The sequence below is a fragment of the Cavia porcellus genome, unplaced genomic scaffold (genome assembly GCF_034190915.1).
Source record: "Cavia porcellus strain 051 isolate PalLab524CR breed Dunkin Hartley unplaced genomic scaffold, mCavPor4.1 scaffold_2, whole genome shotgun sequence".
In the NCBI taxonomy this organism is placed as follows: Eukaryota; Metazoa; Chordata; class Mammalia; order Rodentia; family Caviidae; genus Cavia; species Cavia porcellus.
Genome location: NW_026947485.1, coordinates 106,520,478 through 106,532,338, shown reverse-complemented (window position 1 = coordinate 106,532,338; position 11,861 = coordinate 106,520,478).

Here is an 11,861-nt window from a genome sequence, read left to right as displayed (position 1 = left end):
AAGAGTCTTTCAATGGAGTTTAGGGGTCTTCTATGTAGAGTATCATGTCATCTGCAAACAATGATCATTTAACTTCTTCTTTTCCTATCTTTAGCCCTTTTATTTTTCTCTCTTGTCTAATTGCTCGAGCTAGAATTTCCAGTACTATATTAAATAGGAGTGGTGATAAAGGACATCCTTGTCTTGTGTCTGATTTTAAAGTAAAAGCTTTCAATTTTTGGCCATTTAGTGTGATACTGGATATTGGTTTGTCAAAGATGGCCTTTAATATATTGAGGTAAAGACCATCTATTCCAATTTTCTGTAAAGTTCTTATCATAAATGAATGTTGGACCTTATCAACAGCTTTTTCTGCATCTATAGAAATGATCATGTGATTCTTACTTTTGGCTTTATTGATATGGTGGATTACATTTATTGTTTTACGTATGTTGAACTATCCCTGCATGCCTGGGATGAATCCCTCTTGGTAATGGTATGTAATCTTCTTGATGATTTGCTGCATCCTATTTACCAATATTTTATTGAGGATTTTTGCATCTGTATTTATTAGGGAGATTGGTGTATAGTTCTCTTTTTTAGTGGGGTCTTTCTCAGGATTTGGTACTAGAGTAATATTTGTTTCCAGGATTGACTTAGGAAGGATTGCTTCCCTTTCAATTTTATTGAAGAATTTGAGGAGTGTCAGTATTAAGTCTTCTTTTTATTTCTTGTAGAATTCTGCAGTGAATCCGTCTGGGCCTGGGCTCTTCTTTGTAGGTAAGGACTTAATTACATTTTCAATTTCATTAATAGAGATTGGGTTATTCAGCAGTTTTACATCCTCTTGATCTAGCTTTGGTACTTCATATGCTTCTAGGAATCTGTCTATTTCTTCTGTGTTATCAAACCTTTGAGAATAGAGGCTTTCAAAATAGGTGTTCGTGATCTTCTGTATTTCTATAGAGTCTCTAAGGATTTCACCTTTTTCATTTCTTATTGCATGAATTTGAGCTTTTTCTTCCATTTTTTAATGCAGTTGGCTGGAGCTTATCAATTATATTTATTCTTTCAAAGAACCAACTCTTTGATTCATTGATTCTTTGGGTTGTTTTCTTAGTCTCTTTTGCATTGATTTATCGTCTGATTTTTACAATTTCCTGTTTTCTTTTGGCTTCGGGCTTGACTTGCTCTTCTTTTTCTAGCTGTTTGAGGTGTAGCATCAGGTTATTTATTTGTATTCATTCTATTTTCCTGATATGGGAATTCTGCAATAAATTTTCCTCTGAGGACAGCTTTCATTGCATCCCACAGATTCTGGTAAGTTATATCTGTATTTTCATTTTCTTGTAGGTATTGTTTAATTTCTTCTTTAATTTCCCCTGTAACCCACTGATTACTCAAGAGTGTGTTATTCAGTTTCCATGTTTTTGTGGGATTTTTACAGTATCTTTTATCATTAATTTCTAATTTCAAAGCACTATGATCTGATTACATGCAAGGGACAATGTCAACTCTTTTGCATTTATTTAAATATGTTCTGTGCACTAATATATGGTCTATTTTAGAGAATGACCCATGTACTGCTGAGAAGAATGTGTATTATGATGTTTTGGGATGGAACACTCTGTATGTGTTTATCAAGTCCATTTGTTCATGGGTTTGATTCAGTTGTGTTATTTCTTTGCTGATTTTCTGTCTGGTTGATCTGTCCCTCTGTGTCAATGGTGTGCTAACGTCTCCTGTCATAATTGTGGTATTGCTTATTTGATTTTCTATTTCTATTAATACTTGTTTTATATAACTAGGTGCTCTGGAACTTAGTGCGTATATATTTAAGATAGTTATCTCTTCCTCTTGGATTTTTCCCCTAATGAGTATGTAGTAACCGTCTTTGTGTCTTCTGATCATTATTGGTTTAAAGTTCACATTGTCTGCTATCAGAATGGCTACTCCTGGTATTTTTTTGTATTCCTGTTGTGTGAAGTATTATTTCCCATCCTTTGACTTTCCATCGGTGAGTATCCTTAGATTGGTTTCCTCTAAACAGCATATGGTTGGATTTTGTTTCTTGATCCATTCTGCCAGTCTGTTTCTTTTAATTGGTGCATTGAGACCATTTACATTAATGGTTGTAACTGTTATATGTTGGTTTGTGGTTTACATGTTATCTTTCTGCTGTTGCATTTTTATCTCTCTGTTCTGTTTAATTATCTGCTTTGCTTAGTGATTTTTTCCTTTATGTATCTAAACTGTTTTTCAATATTTTTTGCAGGGTTGGCTTGGTGATCATAAAGTTCTTCAGCTGTTCTTTGTCATGGAAGTATCTTATTTCACCATCGATTTTGAATGATAGTTTTTCAGGGTACATCAGTCTAGGTTGGAAATCATTTTCCTTTAGGATCTAGAGTACTTTACAATGCTCTTCTTGACTTTATTGTTTGTGCTGAGAAGTCTACTGTGATTCTGATAGGTTTTCCTTTATAAGTGATCTGTCTTTTCTCTCTGACAGCTTTTAAGAATCGATTCTTTTGTGGGTTACTGGCATGGTGATTATTATATGCCTGGGTGTAGTTTTATTTTGGTTATGATTGTTAGGAATTCTATATGCTTCACTGAACCTGATGCCAGTTTCTGATCTCCTGTTTGGGAAATTTTTAGCTATTACTTCTCTAAATATCCTCTTGATGTCTTTTATGTCATCCCCTTTTTTTCATTAATCCCTATCAATCTTATGTTGTTTTTCTTTGTGGCATCTTTCAGTTGTTGAATTGTTATTTCCTGATCCTTTGTTATCTTTAAAAGATCTTTCCTTTTCTGTTCACTAGCTGCAATCCTGTCTTCAAGGTCTGAAATTCTATCTTTACTTTCATTGAGGCTGTTTTTACAGCTTTCAGTGGAATTTTTGATTTCCTGTATATCTCTGAGCATCTGCTTATGTATTCTGTTTGTTTCTTATATTGCTCATTTAGGGAGTCTATCTTTAGGTTTAGTTCCTCCAATTTTTAAACTGTGTTTTCTTTAGATATGTTTGGCATCTCTTTCATTTCTTTTATCATTTCTTCTTTTACCTGGGAGATTATTTCTAGTTTGAATTCCTTTAAAGCTTCCCAGAGTTGCTTGTTTATTTCAGTTACTATTATGTCTGATATTTGAAGTGTATGCCATATATTTTCTTCTATATACATCGTTCCTAGGGTTTCTTTGGATGGGCTGGAGGTTTGAGATTGTAATTTGGTCTTTTTTTGGTCATTTTTCTATATTTCTGTGTTTCAAGTTTTATTTGAAAGGTTCCTCAGGGTCTGTTGGAAATCCACTTCTTTGCTCACAGCTCCTGAGACTCTGGCACCCAGTTCCCCCAGGCCGCTGGGCCTCTAGAACCCGTGGTGCTTGCCTGCTTGCTTAGAACTACACAGTCCCAAACAAGCTGGGCTCTGGAGAAAGTGGGCACCCACCTGCTTGCTTAGAACTCCACAGTTCCCCAAGCACACCCGGAACAGGGAGGTGGATGCAGGCACCTCAGACCTACCTAGCTGTTCCAGTGCACCTGAAGGCTCAAGGGACCTGAACCAGCTGGTCTTGGGGGAAAGTGCATGGGGACTTAGCCCAGGATGCTGGGCCTCTGGAACTGGTGGTGCTGGGCTACTTGCTCAGAACTCCACAGTCCTCCACACACATGGTTACATGGATGCAGGTGCCCCAGACCCGCCTAGCTGTTCCACTGCACACAGACGGTGCAAGGGTCCCAAACAGGCTGGTATTCTTATCATTTCTTACACTGGGAAACTATTCAGTATTTACACATGTGAGTTTGATTTATTTCACTTATGAGTATGGTCTCAAGCTGCACATATTTATTTATAAATATCTCAATGTGATCCTTCTGTATAGCTGATTAATACTCCATTGTATAAAAATACCACAACTTTTTTATCCATTCCTCAGTTCATGGACACTTAGGTTGTTTCCAAGGACTGGCTGTTACAAACTGTGCTGCTAGAAACATGGGCACACATATATCACTGTGGTATGAAATCCCAGTTTTTCTGGGATTATGCCTAGAAGTGGAATAGCTGGAACAAATGGGACTTCCAATCCCAGCTTTCTGAGAAATCTCCAGACTGACCTCCACAATGGTTGTACTAGTCTACACTCCTACCAACAGAGCAGGAAAGTTCCTTTTCCCCCACAGCCTCTCCAGCATTTGTTGTTGGTGGTTTTCTGGATCCTGGCCATTCTTTCAGGAGTGAGATGGAATCTCAATGTGGTTTTAATTTGCATTTCTCTAATGACTAATGATGATGAACATTTTTTCATGTATTTATTTGCCACTTGTGTTTCATCATCTGAGAAGTGTGTATTCATGTCACATGCCCATTTTTGGACTGGATCTTTGAATTTTGGAGGTCTGAATTTTTTAACTCTTTATATGCTTTAGACAGAAGTCCTTTGTCTGAGGGACAGTTTGCTAAGTATCTTTCCCAGTTTGTGGGTTTTCTTTTCACTATGCTGGATATTTCTTTTGACATGCAGAAACATTTTAATAAGAGGTGACCCTAGTTATTGATTCTGGGAAGTATTTCCCACGCAGTTTGATTCCTGTTCATGAATTCTCTACCTACACCTATGTCTTCAAGGTTTTTACCCAATTTGTCTTCCAATAGATTTAGTGTTTCTGTTTTAAAATTCATATCTTTGATACATTTAGATTTTAATTTAGTATATGGTGATAGGCATGGGTCTAGTTTTAGTTTGTGGCATGTGGAGAGCCAGGTTTTCCAATACCATTTATTAAAGATGCTGTCGTTATTCCAGTGAACTTGTTTGGCCCCTTTAACAAAAATAAGGTTGTAGAGTGTGTTTGTAGTTGTGGTTGTACCTTTTAATCTATTCCATTGATCTTTGGCTCTGTTTTGATTCCAGTACCATGTTGATTTTACTATAGTTGCTTTGTAGTATAACTTCAAGTCGGGGATTGTGATGCCTCCTTGCCTTGCCTTTGCTGCTTAGAACAGTCTTTGCTATTCTAGGTTTCTTCTTGTTCCAGATGAATTTGTTGAGTGATTTCTCTAGATCCATAAGGTATGTTGGTGGTATCTTTATTGGGATTGCATTGAATCTGTATAGAAGTTTTGGGGGAATGGCCATTTTCACAATATTTATTCTTCCTATCCAGGAGCAAGGGATGTCTTTACACTTTCTGAGATCCTCTTCTATTTCTTTTTTCAGTGCATTATAATTTTCCTTTTTAAGAATATCCTGCAGTATTCTCTGTAGAGTTGAAATGGTGGCTGCAAATTCCCTAGTTCTTCTTTATCCTGGAAGCACCTTGTTTTTCCATCAATTTCTAGGGACAGTTGTGCAGGATATATCAATCTTGGCTGGAGGTTGTTATCTTTCAAAGTTTGAATTATTTCCCCCCACATGCTCTTGGTGATTTGATGGTTTGCGCAGAGAAGTCTGCTGTAATTCTGATGGGTGTTCCCTTGTAAGTGATCTGTTTCTTGTCTCTGACAGCTTTTAATATTCTGTTCTTATGTTGGATTTTTGGAATTTTGATTATTATATGCCTGGGTGTAGCTCTGTTTGGGTTGTAGGTGGCTGGTGTCCTGTATGCCTCATACATCTGAGTATCTTTACCTTTTGCTAAATTAGGGGAATTCTCTTGGATTATTTCTGTGAATAGCTTTTGTAGTCCATTTGTTCGTGTCCCTACTTCTTCTTTTATGTTCTTAATTCTTAAGTTATAGATCCTCTTATCATCTTCTAGCCTTTGTATTATTGCTGTTTGTTTTCTTGTTATTTTTAAGAAGTTTTTCATTTCATGCTCCCACATTACAAATCTGCCCTCCAGTTCAGATAATCTATCCTTAGTTTCTTTCCACCTTTCAATACAGTTTTTAGTTTCCTGGTAATCTCTTTGAACTTGCTTCACATATTCTATGTTTTCTCTATTTTCTCCATCAAACAATTCTCCCCTTTTTTTCTGTTCTTCCATTCCACCATCTGTTTTTTCTTGGGCAGTGCTTAGCATTTCTCTAACTATTCTACTTATATCTTGCTTTATTTCATTAAGTACTTTACTTTTAAACTCATTTATGAGGCTCCAGAGATATCCCTTTATGTCTATTGGTGCCGTGTCTGTTATTGCATGTTTTCTGTCCTCCTTTGCATTTCCCTTTCCTGGGTCAGTGTTCTCAGGATTGGGGACTGAGGACCCTTTCTTGTTGCTTCCTCTTCCCATACTTTTTGGTCCTTCCATACACATGAATATAGGAGGCCCAGTTTTTTTCTCTTTGTCCATTACAGTTTGTTTGAATCCACTGGCTAGGTGTTCCCACCCACTGCAGTGTACTAGGGAGACACAGACCTGGGAAGCTTCTGCTGGGCCCGCCCTTCCAGGTCAACCTACCAAAGGCTTCACCACTAGGGTGCACCTCCAGGTGCTGGGACCTGGTTTGGGCTAGCCTACTGGGTCTTAGTCAACAGCGTCACCCAGGCCAGGCACTCCTCACCAATCCCACTTGAGAGGGGAATATATGACTAAAGTTACTGTAGAGTCCTGTTTCAGCAAGTCTGCCCAGTCCCAGTATGTCCTTTGCTGGAGCCTCCTACTCTATGGAAGGGTCCCCGTTCCACTCACTTACCGCAGGTTGATGCAGGGCTCCCTGCCAGTCCTGCTCTTAACTCCATTCGCTGATTCCCACTCTCAGAACTTTTGCATGTTTCTCTCCCTGCTGTGCCAATTTGGATGCAGCAGCAGCAGCAGCAGCAGGAAATTCAAATCATGGCTTCCAGTGGTGGGGGTTCCAGTTTCCATGCTGAGATTTTATCTGTTCCTATTATAGCACCAAGATTGCATTTCCAGTTGGTTTCTCTTAGCTTAGTTCATTCCTGGGTCAGCAGGGTATATCTCCCCTTGCTTAGGACTCCTCGTACTGCACCATTCCTGGATTCTAAGCAGGGTATCTCAGAGAGCTTCCATAGCTGGTGCTATCTATCCACCATGTTCTCCTGGAAGTTTCCCTGAATTTATTTATTATATCCAGGTGTCTTTCAAGGGAGATTTGGGGGTCTTCTATGTAAAGTATCATGTCATCTGCAAATAATGATAATTTAACTTCTTCTTGTCCTATCTTTACCCCTTTTCTTTGATTTTATTGTCTGTGATGCTATGAACAGTTGTTTTGAAGAAAACAAGACAATATAATAGCTAGTGATGATATAATATCATCTTATTTTGAAGTCCCATGAAGCTTTTTTTCTTCTGCTTCCATCGATTTATCATGTTGCATCTTACTGGATTTTATTATATGTGATAGTATAAACAAAACTTTTTATAGACAAGGAGATAATATAGAAACCATTTTTCATTTTCTGTTAGTTCTAAATACCCTGTAATATTTTTATTCTCTTGAATGGTTTTACACTGTCATGTTGTGTTTGATGTTATAATATACGAAGTTATACTCAAATATTTCAAGGAAAGAGACACTATGGTAGCTCCTGTTATGTTGGGTTATCATGTGGTGAAACACTATGTTGCTTAAATTGTTCTTTTCTGACCTGTGTTATTATGTTGTTATGTCCTGTTTTATCTTAATCTCCTTCTTTCTTTTAGTTTTTTTAATAAAAAATTTTTTAAAAAGAAAATATGTACAGTTTTTCAAATTGTCTGATTTGTTGGGATATAATTTTGCCTAGTAATTATTAACTCTCTTCTGTATTTTCATGATGTTGTTTGTTATTTCTCATTGTTGATTCTAATTGCTTTGATTTGAGTCCTTTCTCTATTTTTTTTTGGTAAGTTTTACTCAAAGGTTTATCCATTTTGATTGTTGTTCTTTCAAAGAACCACCTCTTTGACTCCTTGATTCTTTGTATTTTTGGTCTTAATTTAAATTTAATGTTTCTAATATTCCTCCTTAATATTTGTTTGAGTCTGAGTTATTGTTTCTGTCCAATATATTAAGGTTTCTTATAAGGTTATTGCTATGGTTTGTGTCTAGGTGTTCCCAAAAGCCTCACACCCTTTTATATGGGGCTTGGCAGCTGAATCTAGAGTTTGTGATTTATTCATAGTTCAACACTAGGATGAATGGTGCTGCAATTAAGGGTGTGAGTGCTGCACTTGCCCTAAGGTGGGTAGCCTGCACATGCCAGGAGGCTTGCTCTCTTTCTTGTTTGTTCCTTTTGTTGTCTTGCACTGCAATGAACTGCTTTCCCTTTGCTCTTTGACACTCTGTCATATGGCCAGTATATTATGGACTGAAACCTCCACAAACTGCAAGCTAAATTGCCTTTCATAACTTTTGGTATTTGTCCCATCAATGGGAGAAAAATAACTAGGATGGTTATTTATTTTAGCTTGGTATGTTTTCCTAACATAAGCATTGCTTGCAAAGAACTTCCCGTTTAGGACAACTTTCATAAGTGTCCTCAAGGTTCTGCTAAGTTGTATGGTTATTGTGATTAACTTCCAAGAATTTTAAGTTTCTTCCTTTATTTATTATGTGATCTATTGTTTTCTTGGAGTGTTGTTAATTTTTCAGATGCTTCTACATTTGTTATGATTTCTTCTGTTGCTAATTTCATTTACAGTGGTATTTTACTACACATGGAATAATTTCAATTATTTTGTATTTACTCAAGCAGGCTTTGTTACTATTATGTAATCTACTTTGGAGAAAGTACTGTGTGCTGTGGAAAAGAATGTATAGCTGTTTTTTTTAAAGTGAAATTTAGTGGAAGAAAGATGTGTGTGTCAGTGTTAAGCCAGTTGGTTTTGATTTGGCTTCTTCCTGTTAGGCTTCCTGAGCACTGAAATGTGCCTGGGTGTGGAGCTTTTCAATTCCAAGATGCTCACTGAAGCTTCCCACCTGACTGAACCCAAAGCCAAGGAGACCCGTTGCCTCCTGTCTGAAAGTTCAGGAGGAAAATTGCACCAGTCAGACTTCTTGCAGTGAGGGAAGAGCATCTTCTTGCCTTACAGCATGCTTGTTTTGGAAACTGGATTTCTAAAATCAGGTAGTGTCATATTAAAGAGGGAGCCTCTTTTTGCAGGCACCTGAAGGTTTCATACTTCTTACTCTAAACATTTTATATGTATTTTGGAAAAAAATCAGACATGCAAGAGCTTTCACATGCAGAGACTGTAGTGAGACACAGATGGCTCTCCACAGCCTGAAGGATTGCAAGAGGCCAGGCAGTATCATGCTCCTGGTGTGTTTTGAAATTTTTTGTACATTTTGTCTGCAGTGCAGCATTTCTATACAGTGGAGTACATCTCAGATACAAAGAAGGATAAACTTGAAGCATTTATACATAAATGGATACAACTTGAGACCACATGCATAAGTCAAATAAATCAGACTCACATGTATAAACATCATATTGTCTTCCTAATGTAACAAGCTGAAAGTGCAAAGAAGATACAACATGTACAACAGATACAGTGAAAAAGAAAGAAACTACTCAAAAAGTAACAACTGGGATAAGAAAAAGGAGAAAAGAAGAAACAAATATATATATATATATATATATATATATATATATATATATATAACCAGTTTAAAAAGACCAGTTTGTGCTTATGTTATTTGGCCACTTTGTGTGCCTATATTTTGTAATCTGAGCAACTATTCTTAAGATAACAATACACAATATATTAACCACTGTTAATTTCCTGTTTTCATGTTTTGAAACTATATCATTTTTATTGTTTTTTTCTCTTACACCATCCTTTGGATCTAGAATGGCCCATAAAGTCCCAGTGTTTGTCATTATTGGAATGTGCAGGATATTCAGCAGGTGAGGCCTAGGGGGAGGATGTTATGTTAGAAATATAACCTTGGGGGGGTTGGTCAAAATGGTGGCTGGCTAGGGGATCGAGCGAAGAGTCTCTCCGGAGAATTCTTACTAGAAGCTAAAAAAAGACAACAGGGAGAGGGCCAGACAAATCGATAGCGATTCTTATTAACCAAGACAGTACAGCTGGAGGATTTAAAGTCGTGCTGAGACCTTGAACGCTGATAACGGGAGGCTGCAAATCCCGCGCCTTTAAATCAACAAACTGACCCGTGGACCCAGCAGGAAAAGCTGAGTTGCATTTGGGGACTGCGGGAAACTAAGACCCGGGCCGGGTCTCCAAGTAGCAGCCAGGACTGCACCGCTGCACCAGAGTGGACGCACAAAGCTCTGGCATTTCAAATCTAAACGGTGCACAGATATCTGACCGGTCAGCGCTGTGCCGGGAGCGCACGCTGTGCACTGCTCTGCACTGTGCCGGGAGTGCGGGAAAGGTGGACAGCTTGGTGTGCAGTGGTCCCAGAATGAGGACTTGCACTGGACTCTGGTGAGTACCGGGAACCCCGCGGCTGCTGTGGTTGGCCAGAGAACAGCTGGCCCGCCACCACGGGGAAATCAATAACACAGAGTCTGGTGCAGACATATTAGCCTGGCGGCAGAACTGCAGCTTGGTGACATCACCAGGTCCCCCTGTAGGGAGGGTAGGTGGAAGTCATCTTGAATCCTGGCAGAGCCTGATTACGTGCTGGCTTCACCTCCACACAGAGAACTTAGGGGGAGACATCTTAGTTTTGGGCGGATCTGCTATTCTGGTGCTCCTGTCACAGAGAGGTTTGGAAGAGAACGGCTGGGATTTGGGCAGAAACCTGTGCCATAGTGACATTACTCAGCTGCTTCTGATACAAAGAGAACTGGCAGGAGCTACTGGGGCTAAACCAAGCCTCTGCTTGGGGCCCAATAAGCGGATACAAAATAGTCACAACTCAGTGACTCAGAAAGTACAGCCTAATTTATGAACTGACACAGAGGCTAGAGACTAGACTGTACCATCCCTGCATCCCAGCCTACCCCAGATAACAGTAAATTGGGGAGGACAGCAAAAACTCAAGCCAGCATGCTTCTGAAAGGCCCTAAGCAATTCGGAGAGGGCCAGAGAACTCCAGGACAGTCTGAAAGAAACCAGAAACATGACAAGAGACAAAAAAAAAAAATCTCCAGCTGCACAACAAGAGAAAATGAGCCCAGGAGAACTAAACACTGAAGAGAACAAGCACAGTAACCATCCTCTACTCGACACAGCATCAGCCGAAATTAAAAAGTACCTACATGATCTCATAGAGGAATTTAAAGCTGTACTCCTGATCCAAGTGAGGCAAGATATAAAGAGATTAATTAAAGAAATGACAAGCCCCGCCCAAGAGAACACAGATGGAAGAACTAAGGAAATCAGAAAAGAAAGAGAAGCATCTGAAGAAGAATTTAAGCATAACTTAGAATACATGAAACAGATCCAAAGAGAATATCAGGAAACTAAAAACTCCATCGAATATTGGCAAAATGCCTTGACAGAAACTAAAGACAGCCTTCTGAAACTTGAAGAGAGATTTAGGGCATATGAACGTGAAAGAAAAAGCCTCTTAAAAATAACAAGGAACCAGAAAGAAGCAATTCTAAAACTGGAAGATGACAAAAAGATACATAACCTAAGAATAAAGAATGTGAGTGAGGAAGCACGAACATCCAAAAATGAAATACAAAAAATATTCACAGATATATTAAAGCAAAATTTCCCATGTATAGCAAAAAGAAATGATATCCAGATAAAAGAAGCATACAGAACGCCAGCTACCTACAACCAAAACAGATCTATGCCTAGACATATAATAATCGAGATCCCAGAAATCCACCAAAAAAACAGAATATTAAAAGCAGCCAGAGAAAAGATGCAGGTTACCTATAACGGGAAATCTATCAAAATAACAGCAGACTTATCAACACAAACTCTTAAGTCAAGAAGGGAGTGGGGAGAAATATTCCAAGTCCTGAAGGAAAAAAAATATGCAACCAAAGTTCAT